At 39.0% G+C, this 12,620-nt stretch overlaps 1 protein-coding gene across 1 annotated transcript in view; it reads right to left on the bottom strand.

The window, feature by feature from the left end:
- Window positions 1-7,182, bottom strand: part of ZBTB20 (zinc finger and BTB domain containing 20) — an 807,002-nt gene extending 799,820 nt beyond the window's left edge. The window contains exon 1 of the mRNA XM_057502832.1: window positions 6,486-7,182. The gene's annotated coding sequence lies outside the window, so the exon portion shown is untranslated. The remainder of the gene's footprint in view (window positions 1-6,485) is intronic.
- Window positions 7,183-12,620: the final 5,438 nt, after the last annotated feature.

Raw genomic sequence — 12,620 nt, forward strand, 5'->3', positions numbered from 1 at the left:
AGCCTCACCCTTTCTTTTTTCTGTGTGATCCCTAATTCCCCGTTACTCAACTTACTTAATTTAGGGCTTAGTTTAGTTCTCTTTGACTCTTACCTTTCCTGGTATGCCCACTGTCTAACACTTCCTTTAACCTGCTCCTACTCTGATTTCCTTGGCCTGCTTTAACATGTTGCCCAGCTCTACTGTTTTCACTGAACCAAATCAGGCAGCCACCCATTCCATCCACTGTAAAGCTGTTAGACAAATGCTCTCTTAGCATGTGTAATTGTAGACTGAGGAGTTAAATTTTAAAAACAGGCTTTACAATAGCAACCACTCTTCCAACTTATAGCTCTTTCACCTTGTGCCCCTCTCTGACACCTTCTCCAAATCCACTATGCCTTTCTATGTCCCAGAACAGAGGCATGACAGCATGGTGAATAAGTGCTTAGGTTCTCTGGAGTTGGCTTTGAGTTTAAACCCCCAGCTGTTACCTGCTAGCTGTATCTCTTTGAGCAAGTTACTTAACCTTTCTGCGCTTTACTTTATCTTGAAAAACGGCATAACAATAGTACCTATCTCAAAGGATTATGGAATTAACTGAGAAAATGCAGATATAAACAAGGTCTGGTACACAGTAAGCTCTCAATAAAAGTTTGCTATTGAAATTGTTCAGTTATCATTGCTTACTACAAGTACAGAAATGTATTTTATTTTCACTATGCTTCCAATAGTTTTGCACCTTTTTTGGCACCAATGCCTTTAGAAAAGAGTCTACATTAATTCCTCAATACATGTACTAGGTTTCAGTTAGCTAATAATCTAAAACTAGCTTCCTTCCAGATATCCCTTAGAATTTTCCTTTATTGAAGCTCTCATACCATCTTTGACACCTTTTTGGTTGATCCAAAAATTTTGCCATTTCTCCCTATGAACTAGACATTTGGTAGGCCAGAAGAGCTTAGTATTACCTAATATACTGAAGAGTTTGCTGTATATTCTGTCTATGAGGTAATTTATAAGATATTATGATCAGTACCTGGAACATCTGGAGCTGTAAGTGAGTATAGGGAGGAGGAGGATCTAGGCATTGTATAGCTGTCCCCAGATTGCTGTTTCCATTTGTGAATATGTAAAGTGTTGATGTTTTTATACCTCTTAGTACCATTCATACCAGCAAAAGGAAGTTGAATCAATTAAACAGAAACAGAGAATGAAATTTTAGATGAAAACTTTGAGGTTATCATTAAATAAATATCTGCAAGTAGGTACACATGAATTGTGTAGTTGTTTCTATATATGACAACACACTACAAATGACCTTTGAGCAACACAAGTTTGAACTGCACATGTCCATTAATACATGGATTTGAATAAACATATTAGAAATATTTTGGAGATGTGCAACAATTTGAAAAAAAGATTTTCTTTTCCCTAGCCTACTTTATTGTAAGGATACATATAAGCATGTGTTAATCAACTGTTTATTAGTAAGGCTTCTGCTCAACAGTAGGCTATTACTTAAGTTTGGGGGGACTCAAAAGTTATACATGGATTTTCAACTGCATGGGGGTTTGCACCTCTAGCCCCTGCATCCCCTGCATTGTTCAAGGGTTAACTGTAGTTGCAATGTTTTTCCTAACACAGAATCTTTCCATTATTCTTCATCAAGAGAGTCAACTTTCTTTGTCTACCTAATCATTTCTCCTGTGTAAATTTATCCCTGAGCGGGTATAATGTAGGATCAAAAATCAAACAAACTAGTTAAGAATTACCAAATTTATAAGATGTATATGGAGATGGCTCCTGATTACACAAAGTACATTTATTTTTTGCTTAAGAGAGGCACAAAAACCAAGTTTATCTTTTTCTTTGAAGAAGTACATTTATCTATGTGTTTTATAGAATTAAAAAATGACTGAGTTGATTCATTGTTATTATCTGCCTTCTGCAGTTAAACAATTTTATGCAGAATAAAATGGAAAGAATAATGTTTATAAATTTTACTACTAATGTATCTTCAAGAATGAAGAGCTGGTGAAAAATCTGTGTTAACTAATACATTTACTATAGTTGCCAACTATGAAAGATTATAAGAACTTAATATTATGTCTACATTTACACTACTATGCTCTGTTTGAAAGCAAAGCAAGTATCATTAAAATGAAATTTTTATCAAGCACTAAAAGTAAAAAGCAAAGTCAGACACTTTGCATATATATATACTCTTTCCTGGTGCCCAACACATCACTTCCAGCCATATTACCTGAAACTAAAATAAAATTCAATTATTGAAGAAAACATACTCATACTATTAGAGCTAAAAGAGACTCTGAAGATGCTAAAACAGAGATCTACACAGATTATGTGACATGCCCAAGATCATACAACTAGTTAGTGGCATCACTAGACCTAAAACATTCTTTCCTAACTCTGTACCTGAGATTTTTGACAATGTACAATAAATGAGTTAACACTAATATATGAGGTATTGAAAAGTTAGATGTTGCCCCAAGTTAAGAAACCTTTGTATTTAATGACTACTTACTTGATTTTATATTCCTAGGAAAATAAGTTTAACATAAAATTGTAAAAACTGACTAAAAGTAATGAAAGCTGAGACAAAATTTATGCTTTTCCTTAAATAAAAACCATGGGAAAGGATATTTTTTAATATCTGAAGGAGCCAGAGATTTACTAGTTTTATGTATGGTAGGAGTGGTTTCTGATTACTTTGCTTTATCAATTGTTAGACGTCCCTCCAGTTTCCTTTGCAATGGTGATCTCTGTCCTAAAAATGGGGGTACGCATAAATGAATTTCTGGTGATTTTTGTAAAGCACTTAACTGTGAACAAATAAGTCTCTAGAAACTTACTAATGACAGTCAAAAAAGGGTAGCCAGAATTGCAAAACTAGAAATCCAAGCCTTTTTACTACTGTGTGAATTAGAAATAAAGAACATCTCTTAAAAAGTCAAAAGTAATTGAAAAAGAGATTAAATCAGTACACCCAATTCTCTAAATAGGGTGTATATTTTTCCTGAAGTGCATATTCATGAGCTGACAGTAGAGACAGGCTGGCTGCTTTGTTTGACTATAGTTCTGTTTACCTCATACTGTCAAGAATGGATTTTGACACTCACAGTATTAATATTGCTATTTTTATTGATATAATTAGCACTGCTATAAATAATTCCTCAGCCTGCCATATCTAAGTATATCATTATAATCAGCAATATTAGGGCTTCTTTTTTTTATATGATAAGATGGAAATAGACTGCTGGCCCACAGAACCACAGTGACCTCATGATGTAGAAATTACCAGAAAAAAAAACATTGCCCTGTCAACAGAGACTGTTTTGTGTATGACTTCACTAAACAAACTAGTTTATATTTGTTTGAAACTAAAGTTTCTCACCAATCTGCTGTTTCAATTTCACATCACACCATATTGTACCTAAAACAGGCAATCTGGATTCCTGTTGCTACTCTCCCCCCCCAAACCCCAAACAGCTCAGGAATGGGTTTCAAATACAAAGCTTGAATATAAAAGCAAAAGAATTAAAACACCCCAAATTCAGAATGGGTGGGTGAAAGTAAGGGTGGCTGAGTCATCTGTATAACTGCTATTGGGTGGCCCATTAGAGTTTTTTATCATTACATGAAAGTAAAAGTCAAAACATTTTTTTATCTTGCCTTTAGATCACATCAGCTGTGATAATAACCTTATCTAGACCTTGAATAGTTTGTTCATGAAACAAAGTGGGGTGACTGACCCAGTACACATTCAACACAGAGTATGAAGGCCAAAACAAAATGACAATAAATTCAGAACAAGTTTGTGGAAATTTTAGACTAGTATATTAAACCTTTCTTTGTCTCTATCACTTGACAGATGGTTAGCCTTCACACAGCCTAGTGTCTCTGGCAAAGAAATGACTGTGTCTAGCCAATAACACCCCAAATTTTGACTTAAAATGCACTGTACACATACTTACACTTACCTTAAATATGAATATTAATAGAATTAGTCATGCTTATTTTATTACTAAAAAAATTTGACAGATGTCAAGATTTTATCTATTGTCCTATGAATACCTTTTGAAATTCCCAACTGTCTAATGCAAATCCAGGATTCTAAGAACTCTTCACTTTAGATTTCATTCATTTCATGAGCTGCTTGGTAATCATGCTTTAAGAAAAATCTTTCAATAACTTCTAATCCAAAATTTATTACAAAATTTGCAAAAATTTAATTAGCTTGTGTTTCTCTGTTGCTTGGAGCAGGGTTTTGGTAAGTAACGAACTGAGTTAAACAAAATCACCTGGGAACTTTGAATGTCTTCCATGCCACAGACCACAAGGCAGAACTGGATTTATTTATCCAGTACTGAAATATGTCTTTACTCAAAAACTGCTCATATATAAATACATACTCACACGCACATAAACACACATTGATGAACCATCCTTACCAGAATTAGGAAAAGTTCTTAGTTTTTAACATTCTATCGGCAATTTTTCCACTCTGCTCTTTAGAACAGATTTCAACTAAAAGAATGTATTTCATTCGTTACAGTCTCTGCTTTTCCTAAATCTTCCCGTATAGCTTTCAAATGCTGCCAGGTCTGTATACAAATAGCCAGAAGCAACCTCCGTGTTCCCTAAAGTCCATTAATATGTACCCTTTCTGGAAGAGGTGATTAAGCTACAAATTAACATAAATAGAGATCTAATGTAGGTAAGGAAATTCAAGTTCTTCACAGCAGTGGATGAGAGGCCTGGCAATGAAAGGAGGATTTTGTATAAAGTTATCCTACTTCGGAACTTGTATTTGGCTAACAAAATAACACTTACTGTGACACAGAAAAATAACGAAAATCGGAGCTTGTTATTTGAGAACTATGAACCAGGTTTTGGAAAGGTAAGACACCCACTCCAACAAACTCAGCACTAAAATCATATACTCCCTGAGCCAGGTACCTAGTTTCCTGCTGTTAGAAACCTAGGATTTTTACACCTACAGACTAAGTGATTAGATTAAAAGTAATGCTAAAATCTTCCGTAATGTTCCTTTGCATTACAAATGGTCTATTAAGGCAGAGAAGTGCCAATCAAATGCTTTTGTAGTTTGAAAGGTTTAAATAACAAAGCATTTTTCCCAAGCCTCTCTCTTTTTTTCTCTCTAATGTTACCTATAAATTAATTACAACAAATTTCTATCTTCTCTTGATAAAACCATACCTGAAAAAGATTTAACAGTTGATTCTTCAGATATTCCTAAAACAAATTCTAACTAAAAAAAAAAATAAGATGTTCTAGTTGTTTTACCACAACTTGCTAACAAGACAAAGGGTCCATAGGAATTTTTCAGTAAATTCCAAGACACGGATTTTTTTTTAACATCAGTAACATTTTATTTATTTCAAAGGCATGCTTAAAATTACGAAAAAAAATAACCCCCCTATCTGTTAAAAAGACCTACTGAAATGTATGGAGAACGTTTCATACAATACTAAAGGGTACAGATAAAAATGAAAATAAGCTCTTTCTTTCTTATCACTGGCAATTAGTAAACACCTCCCTACCCCTCAAATTTCTGTAGGATCTTTCAAATCGCAATCCTTAAAATGAGAAAACAAGAGGGTTTTAAAGTTTCATCCAAAAATCTCTTCTACAAATCTGAAGTACACAAAATGTATGTGACATTGGAATGTAAACTCCACAAGGGCAGGCAATTTTCTCTCTTGTTCACTGTTACATCCCAAGTTGTCTAGAACAGTGTCTAGAACGACCTGATGAATTTAAACATCCATTTCAGAAGAACATGATTATTTCAGAGAATAAAGTGGAGACCATCAAGGTCTATTTCTGTATTCAAAATGCTTTTAAAAAATCTCTCCTTACCACTAAGTCTAAAATATTCAGAATAATTTGTAATTCACTTATAAATTTTAGACACTTTATAGGAACTGTTTCATCTTTTAATGCTTCTAAAATTACCTAATTATTAAGTCTAGCCTTTTTTCTAGGAAGTCCAATTTGGTTAGAAAGTCTTCAGAAAACTTTCACTACTGAGATGAATATAATTCATTTAAAAAGGCTTTTTTCTTAGATTTTGTTGCTATACCAATTCGTCAAATTTGTATTAACAGCAAGAGTAGCTGGATATTTGGGGGTCTCAAAAACTTCCTGATCGAACTACATAGTTAACTGGAATCACACTGACCAGTATTAAACACTACTCCCCCACCCACCCGCAAACCACCAAATTATAACCCTCACAAAGGTTTTCTTTCCTCTAGCATTCCATATGAACTCAAACTGTCTTTCATTAGCTGGTCAGTGTACACATGAACTATATTTGTATTTTCTTAGCTTAGTAGTAATCATAAAATACTGGCATCTTAACTAGACAGGTAAGCAGAAAGAGTCCTTCCTAAAATGGTAAAACTTAGCCAATTTTAGTCTTAAACTTCTTTAGTCTGTTAAAATCAGGACCTCACCATGAAAGGGTGTATCGCTTTGAAGGCTGGTAGCCAGTTAACTTGTCACCTGATCTTCATATGCAAAAGGCCTGTATTCCACTGGTCTGTGAGATCTGAAATCACAAAACCAAAACACCCAACTGCTGGACTCACTGAACAGCTAATATATTTCTACAGGACTCACTTATATTCTTCTCACCTGTTTGAGCACTGTTTAGGTATTCTCAAACCTAAAGCGCTCCAAAATTGAGTTCAATGGAAATTAAAACCCAATCTTGGGAATTAAACCTCGAGCACTCAACAATGAGTAACATCAGCAATTCTTCAAGGACAATTCCAAAAGCCCCCTGAGACTATTCCCAAGAGGGCACAGTGGTTTTTACCATGCGCTATGTATGTATCAACTCTGACATATTCTAAGAATGATAAAGAGCAAAGGCATGAAAAATCAGTGTAAATTATAGTTGTTCCTTTTCCTAGAAATACAGAAATACCTAACTGTAAAATAGTAATGCAGAAAATAGCCAAATATGGACTGGACAAACTTATACGTGGGACTGGAGTGGGGTGCAGAGGGTGCAGGGGGGAAAAGTGCATTTTAACTATTCCCAAGTCATAGGAAAGGGTAATTGGAATTAGGAGCAACAGGTAGGAAAGAAAACAACTTATGAATTTGTTAATGGCAACTGCTTATCATTTAATGTTTACACTTACAGAATTTACAAAATGCTCATACTTTGTTTTAAACTTTCAATAGCAACAAGTTATGATAGTAACTTTAGAATAGAGTTCCCTTAAAAATATTTAAGGAGTTAACTCTACTAAGGTAACTTACACGTAACCACGCAGTTAGAAAATTCGACTTTAGCAACTTTTAATGCTGTGAAGCAGATGAAAACATTTTCATGTGTCAAGACAGTAAACATATTCAACTTAGCTTGGGCAAGGGCTGATTCTGAGGACAGTTGTTAACCCACAGGCTTCCAAATTGTTTCCTGCTTCGTTCAGATTTTTATTGGCCAACTGTCATCCTCTACTGACCCCATTCAACTGGGTTCAGTGTTAAGAGATCAGCGGATTGCTGCGCTAGGTAGTTTAGCTGTACGCCATATTGTGTTTTTCGCTAATGTTTATAGTTTATGTGTGTGCCTAGCATATGCTTGTGCCAGTGTGTTTATCAATAGAACTTTTATAAAATCACTGCCTCCTGCCTCTTCAGCATCCTTAAAAAGTGTAACAGCTTCAGGAGGGTTGGGGGGAGAACCACAAAGCCAGACAGCGATTCATTATAACAATGTGTGAGTGCATTTCTTGTAAACTTTTAAAACGCTTCCAACCGTTTCATCTCAGCTACCAAAAAGCGTAAACATTTTTTAATGTTTTCAAAGGGACCCAAAGGAGGAAACAAGCAAAGGTGTGTATCTTCCCTTCCCAAGCCCCGTCCTACAGTTGTAGCAGCGAAGCAGGCGGGGCCAGTAGCTCCAGCGTCTGGAGGGGCGTCCAGCAGCTCTGGGGCCAGGACACCTCCCGCCCCCCAGCTCTCTGAAGACGCTCCAGAGACCGCGAGAGCCATGGCAAGCGGGGGAGGGCGGAAAGGAGGGGGCGGAAGACAAGCGGGCGCCTCTAGCAGCTCTTGAGGCCGGCTAGTCTCCCTCAGCTCCTCTTCTTGGAAGCGGCAGTTCCAGGCGCAGGGAGTCGAGAGAAGATGGGAGAAGACGTTTCCAGCTGCGGGAGGCCCCACCCGCTCTCGGGAGCTGGGACCCTCTCGCACTCCCTCCCTCCCCGCAGGGCCGGGCGAGGCAGCAACCGCGCGCGCGGGAAGGAGCGACCGGGGAGGGGGCGGCGGCGGGGCGGGGCAGGGCGCGGGGGCGCGCGCGCTCGGCCGACCGGCGGCTCGCGGCTCGCCTCTACGCGCTCCCCCAGCCCCTCCCCACTCCCGTCCTTTCCCGTCCCGACGCCCCCCACTCCAAGAGCCTTGCAGACGCCTCGTTCCCCTCGGCACGCACACACCCCTCCCGCCTGCCCGCCCCACAACAAATTAGAGTTTTGGCGTTACCTCCTCGCGCTCTTTAATCTTCTTTCCTCAACTCCTAAACTTCCCCCCGCCCCTACTTCTTCGGCAGAAGGCCCACATTGGGCGCCTCACACCGCGAACCCTCTTCTCTTCCCCCACTATTGAGTTGCTCTCATGCCACTCTTGACTTCGGCGAGCCAATAAGGATGGGACGCCCCTCGTGAGGTTGCCGCCCATAAACAAAATGCACTCTTCCTCCTCCTCCCCTCTTCCCCCCCCCGTCCCGCCTCCATCTACCCCTTCCCTCATCTTTACCATCTTCCATTGGGCCAGAAGAGGCCCAATCCGCTATCTCAAGCACCCATTGGGGATGGGAACTTCGCTCAGAGAAATGCTAACAGGCGATTGGCCAACAGTCTTCCCACTCCCCCTACCTCTGCCGCACCTTCGCCCACTCTAGAGAGGTCAGTCGTATCTCGTTGTTCAGTGATCCGAGAGGTGGAAGGCTATTGGTTGAGAAAACCCAACAGACCGGACTGGAGTGAACCGTGACTGGCCAACATAGACACGATCAAGGTTGGTTGTCTACTCCTCCGCTCCGCCTTTTTTTTCCTCCGCGCCTCCGCCCCCTCCCGACTGCTTTTACTTTCTACGCATTTCTATTTCCTCCTTTATTTATTTATTTGTGATAAACTTAAATGACCCGGCGACGGAGGCGGGACTCGAGGCGAGGCCGTGGATGACGAGAGACGGCTTGGAGCCAATTGCCGAGAGGGCTGCAGGGTGAGGGGCAGCGGCGGTGGCCAGTGAGAGGCAGGTGCCTGGAGCGCACTAGGCCCATGGAGCCGGGATGCCCCGGCGGAGGCGGCGGTTACTCGCTGTCTGGCGCGGCGGACTGCGGGGGAGGTGCTGGAGGGGAGTAGGGGGTGTCGCCGTCGCAGACGGCTGAGGCAGCAGGATGGAAGCCGGATCCAGGGCGGCGGGAAGGAGGGCGGGGGAGAGGGTCTGGCGAGGCGGCGGCACGCAAGGCCACGCAGGGTCAGGCGCGGTTCCTGCGGAGTGGGCGCAGGCTGCCAAGCAGGAGGTCACCGGAGGCCGCTGAAGCAATGCCAGAGCTCAAAGGGAAAATTTGTTCTTTCAGGAGGTTTAGAAAAATACTGTGTAAAACGCCTGGAGTAAGCTGCCCTTAATAAAAATGAGGATATTATCCTAACGGGAGAAGCAGATTATGTTTATTGCTAAACTCCTGAAGTACCAACGACCCAACAGGAGCCCACAAAATTCAATATCCTGAGGGCTAGAAGGAACAAATAAAGCAGCACGGAAAATTAAATGCGGTTCAGATGCTCCAATAAAATAAAACCTTCAGCTTCATCCATTTGCCACTCAGCGTAGCGCTCCCCAGAGCCAAATTCTTACCGAGTGTTGATCCAGTACTCAGGCATTGGGGGGGAAAAAATGAAGATGAAGGCCAGCAAGAAGCTCAGGGAAGATTCCTAAGGATTCCTAAAAAGGGCTAAGATAGAAAAAAAAAATTCCTCTTTCATTATACAAAGAAAAAAAATTCTGCCAAAATGTTGCACTTTTCAGGGAACTCAGTAATATTTTAGTACAAAATAATGGACTTCATCAGAAATAACCATGCATACAAAGAATATACTGTATTTACAATGTATAAACAATATTTTTTATAGGACATGCTTTTGATGTAGTTTCCAGTACATTGGCCTTAAATCCTCTGACCTTTATCTTAGGATTCCTTGGGACCTAACAGCGCTCATTAAAGAAAAAATTATTCCTGTTTCTTGTTAAAAATGGTTAGGTAGACTTTATTCACGACCATCTAGATCAGTATATATAGGATCATTATTGTAGAATTTCTGCAGTGGAGGAAAGATAGGAGGCTGAACTCCAAATACAGCATGGGCAAGTGAGAGTTTTAGCCAAGGAGCAAGGTGTGGGTCAGTGAGTAGAAAATATTAAGAGGAAATGTTAGAGGTAAGGGGGAATTTTGGCTAAAAAAAACCCTAACAGGAGTCTTGCTGAATTCCAGCCTGGGTGATCAGATATCTGGGGGATGGTGAAGGTTAAGAAACCTGTATGGAGGGTGATTAGGTTGGGGGGTTGAGGGAGTCTTGCTAAACTGACTTAGTGGGGATCCTGCTAAAGCTGAATTTTGCAGGGAAGCACATGGATGCCTGACTTTGATAGGGGTCTTTGGCAGAAACTAAGCAAAATAAATTGACCCTGGTGAAAAAATTGTGTAAGGCCTTGATCTCATAAACACCTTTAGACCTACCTTTTGAGAACTATATTAGGGTCTTAGAATCCACAAGATCATTCCCTCAGGTCATATTTGAAGTTCAGTAAAGTGTGCAAATTGCTGTTAAATCTGAAAGCCAAAACATTTTAGATTTATGTATCTTAGCTGAAAAGTGTTGTAGGGACTGTAATAAGTATACCATACCAAACAGCTTCATGTTAGAAAAATCAGTAAAATTTAACAAAGATGTTTAAATAGTTAATCCCATAACTTTTCCAAGGTGCATGGCCACTCCCTCTAAGTACTACTTAAAACATCCTTTCCAACAAGTTTTTAAAGCTATTATTCAATGTGTTAGCATGAAAGTTGTTAGGATTATAATGTTAAGGCTTAAAGGAAAGTAGTATAAAATATTCTAAATCAAATATTAGTGATCAGGTGAGGCCTTGGATATTATTGCGCCTATATAAAATAGTGTGTATATCCAATTCTCCTGATATTGGAATCTGGAGTTAGAATTCTTATATCTATAAGGAATACCTCAATCTTTATATTTACCTTACGCACACACACAGACCTTGACCACCAATCCCCTCTCCTCCCCACCCCTACCTCTACAGATATACAAACATCCCAAAAGATGGAGCAAGAATTCCATAATTACATCAAGGGGAAAAGAGATGATCTTTTTCTTGGTTTAGCAATTAGCAGAATTGAGAAAAAGAATGAGTAAAAATACTGTGGTAACAAAGCATCCAAGGGTGATGAAAAAGGCATGATTGATAGAAAATGGAAATAAAATAACAATTTCAGAGAAGGATTTTCTATCAGTACCCTAACCTATTGCCTTCACAGATCCTCTTTTACAATCCCTATAGCTTCAAAAGTGCATCAAAAGAGGCCAAACTAGCAGTAAATTAATGCCTCCCATGTTACAAGTGAGGACACTTATACGTTGAATGCTTGATCCATGATACAAGTGACAGCTTATTTTCAAACTTGTCTGCCTCTTTTCACTATGCAATTTATTAATTCAACAAATATTAAGTGCATATTCTCCATACTAGGTATATTTATGAGCATTTAAAATTGCCAAGAACTTAGACACTATGGACACACAAAATTTGTCATTTTTCTCCAAATAGTTCACTGTGTATTGGGAGAGAAGTAGAGGCATTAATTACTGTGCTGGATACGTGTGTGATAAATAGAGCCTGAGAATACAGAAGGGAGAATACCTAACTCCTAAGAATTTGGGAGTATTTGTAAGAAATTGAACTCACTATACTGAATCCAAAAGATTATCAAATCAGATCATGTTCTCAAGGGGCTTGGATTCTAATAAGGGCACTAATTAAAGATATGCATGGAAGAAGAAAACTATTACTAGTCAAAATGGGAAAAGTCTTAATGTAATAAATTATGTGGGAGATCAGAAAAGATACTATGCATCTTGAGGGGTGAAGGGTAGGAAATCAGATATTAAAATTCAAGTAGTGACTTTTGAGGTGGTCTTTAAAAGGTGTTAGAGAATTTACCACCCCTCTTCACACACAACCATATATGAAATTCACATTTGATAATTTTTGCTGTTTACTCAGGTACTACTTTTCTATACATGTACTCACCATTAACCTGAGCAGATAATAGCCAATAAAAAATATTAAATGAAAAATAAGACTTTCATGAAAATAAGATTTTTCATGAAAAAATAAAAAGTTAACACCAAAATATGTTAGGACAACATGCCAATAATTAAAGTTAGACAATTACATCCAAAGCAATTAAAGAGAGATTTCTATAAATCCATGTGTAACCCATAAATGATACAAGTTATTCTGGCACTGAAGACTTAGAAAAAATTTGCCTTGAACCC

This window comes from Manis pentadactyla, chromosome 1, assembly GCF_030020395.1.
Source record: "Manis pentadactyla isolate mManPen7 chromosome 1, mManPen7.hap1, whole genome shotgun sequence".
NCBI lineage: Eukaryota > Metazoa > Chordata > Mammalia > Pholidota > Manidae > Manis > Manis pentadactyla.